This window comes from Mus pahari, chromosome 1 (assembly GCF_900095145.1).
Source record: "Mus pahari chromosome 1, PAHARI_EIJ_v1.1, whole genome shotgun sequence".
NCBI classification, from domain to species: Eukaryota; Metazoa; Chordata; class Mammalia; order Rodentia; family Muridae; genus Mus; species Mus pahari.
In genome coordinates this window covers 85,837,763-85,843,634 of record NC_034590.1, presented here as the reverse complement: position 1 = coordinate 85,843,634, position 5,872 = coordinate 85,837,763, and positions in this window count along the sequence as shown.

Here is a 5,872-nt window from a genome sequence, read left to right as displayed (position 1 = left end):
AAAAAAAAAAAAAAAAAAAAAAAAAAAAAAAAAGAAATACCTAACTCTTCAGGTATTTTTTTTTAAGATTATTTTATTTTATGAGTACACTGTAGCTGTACAGATGGTTGTGAGTCTTCATGTGGTTGTTGGGAATTGAATTTTGGGGGGGGTGACCTCTGCTGGCTCGGATCAACTCTGCACCATCTGTCCCTGTTCATTCCAGCCCAAAGATTTATTTATATAAGTACATTTAGCTCCAGAAGAGGGCATCAGATCTCATTACGGATGGTTGTGAGCCACCATGTGGTTGCTGGGATTTGAACTCAGGACCTTCGGAAAAGCAGTCAGTGCTCTTACCTGCTGAGCCATCTCGCCAGCCCCAGGTACATTTTTTAAGTGAAAACGTTCAAAATTCTTTCTCCTATCTTTTTTTTTTTTCCTGATGTTTGGAAAAAAAAGGTCTCACTAACCCAGCTTGGCCTGGAATTCTACATAGCACATTGTGTTGCTGAACTCATGGTTTTCCTATCTCAGCACCCCCCCCCCCAAGTGTTGGGATTACAGATGTGTGTAGTCTTACTTGGCTTTTACCTACAACAGAACTTCTTACCTGTATTTAACTTTAACTTAGTACCTATTCACCAACTTGCCCCCATATATTTTTCTCAGTTTTCTCCTTATCCTCTGATAAACACTCTACTACCATGAGGTCAATTTTTAAATAATCCCCATGTGAATGAATGAATCACTTAGGACTTGTCTTTCTGTTTCTCATTTATTCCACTTGATACTCTCCAGTTCCGTGCATAATGGCACACATGACAGGATTCCATTCCTTTGTAAGGCTGAATGTTGTGTATATATACTGTCATCTGTTCATCATTGATTGATGCTTAGCTTGCTTCCATTTCTTGGCTATTATATAAATAATGCTGCGATAAAAATGGGAGCACAGATGTCTCTTCAACACAGTGCCTTCATTTCCTTTGTATACATACCAGTTGGATGATTGCTGTGTACCATATGATAGTTCTATTTTTAATTTTCTAAGAAACCTTCATGCTGCTTGCTATAATGGCTGTACCAATATTCATCCATTAGTAGTTGTGAACTTCATCTTTCCTCGTCATTCTCGATAGTAATATATATATATATATATATATATATATATATATTCAATACTAGTTTTTTCTGGATTGAGGCACACCACTCTGATTTTGTTGTTGTTGTTGTTCTTCTTCTCTAATGGTTAGTGATGCGCATTTTCTCATGTATCTGTTGGCTGTGTGTCTTCTTCTGAGAAATGTTTATAAGCTCTGCTAGAGTTTGACACCCCTGACACACCCTAAAGGCCAAGTTCAAATTTTAATTAATTTATATGTTTTGAGACATGGTCTAAAGCTCAGGCAGGCCTCAAATGCCTCATCCTCTTGTTTCAGGCTTATTAAGTTTGAGAATACAGGCATGTACTACCATGCCTGATTCAAGTTCAATTTTAGAAACTCTCAGAAAATATTCCAGCTATTCCACCATCCCCCACCATTCCTCTCCTCCCAGTTACAGATGGCCTTTATGCCTCTGGATTTTAAAAAGAATATCATCATCATCATCATCACCATTGTCATCATCATCGTCGTCATCATCATCATCATCATCATCATCATCTATGTGGGGGTATGTGTATGTTAATGCAGTTTCTGGAAGAGGTTAGAGGTGTGGGGTTTCCTCTAGAACTGGAGTTACAGTTGGTTATGAGGCAGGTGCTAGGAATTGAACTTGCATCCTTGCAATAGTAGTATGAACTCTTAGCATCTGAGACACCTCCCCAGCCTCATCTGACTTCTAGTACTGTACAGTTAGTAAGCTAGGGGTCATAATGTACTTTATTTCTTTTTAGTTTTCAAAGATCAACACACATGCTGGCACACAGCTTTAATCCCAACACCTGGAAGGCAGAGGCAGGTGAATTTCTGTGAGTTTGAGGCCAGCCTGGTCTACAAAGTTCCAGGACAGCCCAAACTTCCAGAGCTATGTAGGGAGACCCTGTCTCAAAACAAACCAAACCAGCAATAACACCACCAAGCCCCACATATACTAATGAGTTTCACTGTGGCACTTTTGCACACACTTTGTTTTCGTTGCTATTCCCACACCCCCATTCTTGCTCTCTACCCACTTCCGCTGGTCCCCTTCCTTTCCCTAGTAGACAACTTCTGCCTTTAAAACAAGTTTTAAAAATCTATTTTACTTGTTCATCATGTATTTCCGTGTCTGTCTGTCTGTCTGTCTGTCTGTCTGTCTGTCTGTCTGTCTGACTGACTATCTGTCTGACTGACTGAGTTTATGTATGTGAGTTCCGGTCCCTGAAACTACAGGTGGTTGAGCCATCTGGGGCTGGGGGTGGGGAGGACGACCAAACCTTGGGTCTTCTGCTAAGAAGTGTGTCCTCTTAATTGCAGAGCCAGTTCTTCGGTCCCTTCCTTCTCTTCAATCACAGATATTCTCCTGCCTTCCTTAGTAAAAGTTTTCCTACCTCTCAAGATCTCCTCTTTCATGATGTCTGAAAAAAATAATAAAACAGTGCCGTGTTTGTTCATGTGTATATGTGCATGAGCAAATACCTTAAAAATTATTTTTCCCTTGTTACACATAAAACATGTGCTTTTGTTTTTTTGTTTTTTATTTTTTTGGTTGGTTGTTTTTGTTTTTTTCTAGACAGGGTTTCTCAGTGTAGCCCTGACTGTCCTGGAATTCACTCTGTAGACCAGACTGGCCTCAAACCAGGCTGGCCAGAAGGGAGGGACTGAAGAACTGCCTCTGCCTCCCAAGTGTCAGAATTAAAAACATGTGTTTTGAAAATAAGTTAAAATACTTTAAAAAATAAAAATTAAAAGCATGATCTAGGTGTGGTGGCACATACCTTTAGTCCCATCACTCAGGAGGCTGAGGCAGGAGGATTATGAGTTGGAGACCAGTCTGGGCTCACTAGCAAAATAAGTCAAGAAATCATGAAGTGCATTTATGATTTCAATTTTTCAGACTTTGTATTTTACACACAAGTAATTCTCTTGTAAGCTAGGCTAACCCAGAACATATTGATTGACATTCTTTCTGAAATTTAAGAGTATAGAGATGAACATCCTTTTGATGATTTTTATTTCAGTATTTCTGAGGAGAAAAGACCAAAAATGTTTTGCTGTAATAACTTACCATTTCGAAATGAAGCATGCTAAACTGACATCCTAAATCCCCAAGCATAGAATTAGAGTATCTTAGTTTTATAGAAAACCACACTTCATACAGGCTCTTAGAAATTGCTCCTGCAAGTTTAATGAATTAATTCCTTTATTGTTGTTGGTGTTAAACTGTTGTTTTGTTTTTTTGTTTTAAAGACTGGCGAGGTCATTGGGGGCTGAGGGTAGGAAGAACTCAATACTACAAAGGCAGTAAAGCGGGAATGTCAGTGCGGGTGGGCAGACAGCCCTATCTGGGCTTTTAACATTTAAAAAGCTCTTTCAGGGACTATGGAAAGAAAGGCTACAAATGTCTGGAGCTTGAAATGGCTTTTATACTTTTGAACCTGTTATAAAACCTTTCCTTAGAACTCTGTTTCATCTCCCCACCCCCAAACGAAATAGTTGGAAGGAGGTAGGGGAAGAAAATTCAACTGAAAAAGACCAGACATAAAGGATGCTACTCAGCTTATTTTAAATTTCTGAACTATTATAAATGGGGGGGGGGGGAANAGAACAAAAGAGGGAGTATGGCCATATTTGAAAGTAAGGGAAAAGAGAATGATTATGTCCTTGGCAGAACACTGTCAGTAGCTAGTGGTACCAACAAACACATGGATTTCCTGCAGGAACCACACCTCTTGCTGCTCCTAACTTGTTTGTAAACAAGCTGCAAAACCAGGCTGAATATTGACACTCCTTCCTGATGCTCTATTTAACCAAACAATGCCCTGTGCCTTTCAACAGCAAGTTTTAGAAGTTGATCAAGGGCATGGAATTGTGGTTCTTGTAAAGTTCTTTACAGACTATAGGACTTTCCTTCTTTGTTTTATGATTTATTTATTATTTTTAAATTTTTATTTATTATTTTAGGAGTATATTTTGCCTGCATATATGCCTGTGTACCACATTTGTGAGTTAGACAGTTGTGAGACACCATGTGTGTGCTGAGAACTGAACCTGGGTCCTCTGGAAGGGGATAGTCAGTACTCTCAACACCTAAGTTGTCACTCCAGCCCCTACTCATTTCTTTTTTTTTAACACTGAGGGAAGAACTGGTAATTGAGGCAGAGATAAACTTCAGTGATAGGTCCTTCCCCAGAGTGTTTAAATTTCTGGATTCAATTCCACTACGTGAAAAACCAACAAGCAAAATGAAGACAACACAAGCCTGGTGGCAGCGAGCACATCTTTGATCCTAGCACTTGGGGAAGAGGAAGCTGTACCTCTGAGTTCTAGTCTACTCTGGTCTACAGAGTGAGTTTTGTTTGTTCTTTTCTTTCTTTTTTCCCCCTTCTCTTTTTTAGTATTGTAAACCATCAAGATTTCAGAGAATATCCAAGTCCACCTATAGACTCTAGCAGTACTTAAATTATAAGCTTTAAAAATCCCGCAGTGCAATGTAAGTGCTAAATTTGAAGTCTAGTTTGTTTTTTTTTTAATGTGTTAATGTGACCTTGGCTAAATGGCTTAACTTTTTACAGAACTAAATTAAGTTTATTCTAAGGTTTTCTGTTTCTGAACTCTGTAATTCTTTTAATTGAATAAGTATGAAAATACTTTTAACAAAATCTTTGAGAAACAATTTTCACAGTAGCTAAGGCCTATAACTCTAGTCCTTCAGACACCAAGGCAGGAGGCTCACTTCATCCTGGCATACGAGTTTGAGGCCAGCCCCATATGCACAGCAATACCTTGTCTTGGAAGAAACTCCAAGATCCCAAACTCAAATAACAATTAAAAAATTTTTCAGGAATAGCAGGAGTCTTAACTAAAACCAAGGATGCATGAAAAAGACACACAGAAACCTACTGCTATATAAGCTAATTAAAAACTATAATTTTAAAATTTCTAAATTTCATATTATTTTGAATTAGCAATATAAACACATTTGTATTTTGTAATTTTTTTCTTAAAGTGGTAGCATACAGAGATGAACATAAGTCACATGCGCTCCTTTGTCACCAAGTGAACATGTCCATATTGCTGTTTTTGGTCAAAGAATAAAGTATTTTCAGTGCCCTGAAGCCTTCTTTCCTGGTTGTTTACCTTTTGTGAAGATCATAAATTAACTTTCTTGTTATTCGAGTTTCATTTAACTAGTACAGCATGTATGGTTTTCTACAAAGTGTCTTCTCTAACAGTGTTCTTTATGAGGGCCATTCCTGTTCATACATGGCAGCATCCACCTCATCCTGCTGCTGAATCATCGTCTGCTATATGACTTCACTACAGCCATACACTATAAGATGAGTTGTTTCTAGTTTGTCACTGTTATGAACTATCCAACTACAGAGACTTGTATATTTTACATATATATGCACTGGGGATTAATTATGCTTAGAAATAGAAAATAATCCTAATTGGTTTTCCAAAGCATCTGAATCTTTTTATACTCTTTCTCTTTTGCTTAGCTTGTATAATTAGATCAGATTTTTTTTATGTCTGTTATAGTAAAACATTTGAAGAAGAAATGAATATGTAGATATATTAGCTTGATAATGTCTGTTTATATATATATATATATATATATATATATATATATATATATATATATATATATGTTTTCTGAATTCCTTACAACTACTATGATAGGAGCTGACTTTTGCTAATTTTTGTTCTCTCAGAGAACTGTGTAGTTAGAAAAAAAGTAAGAC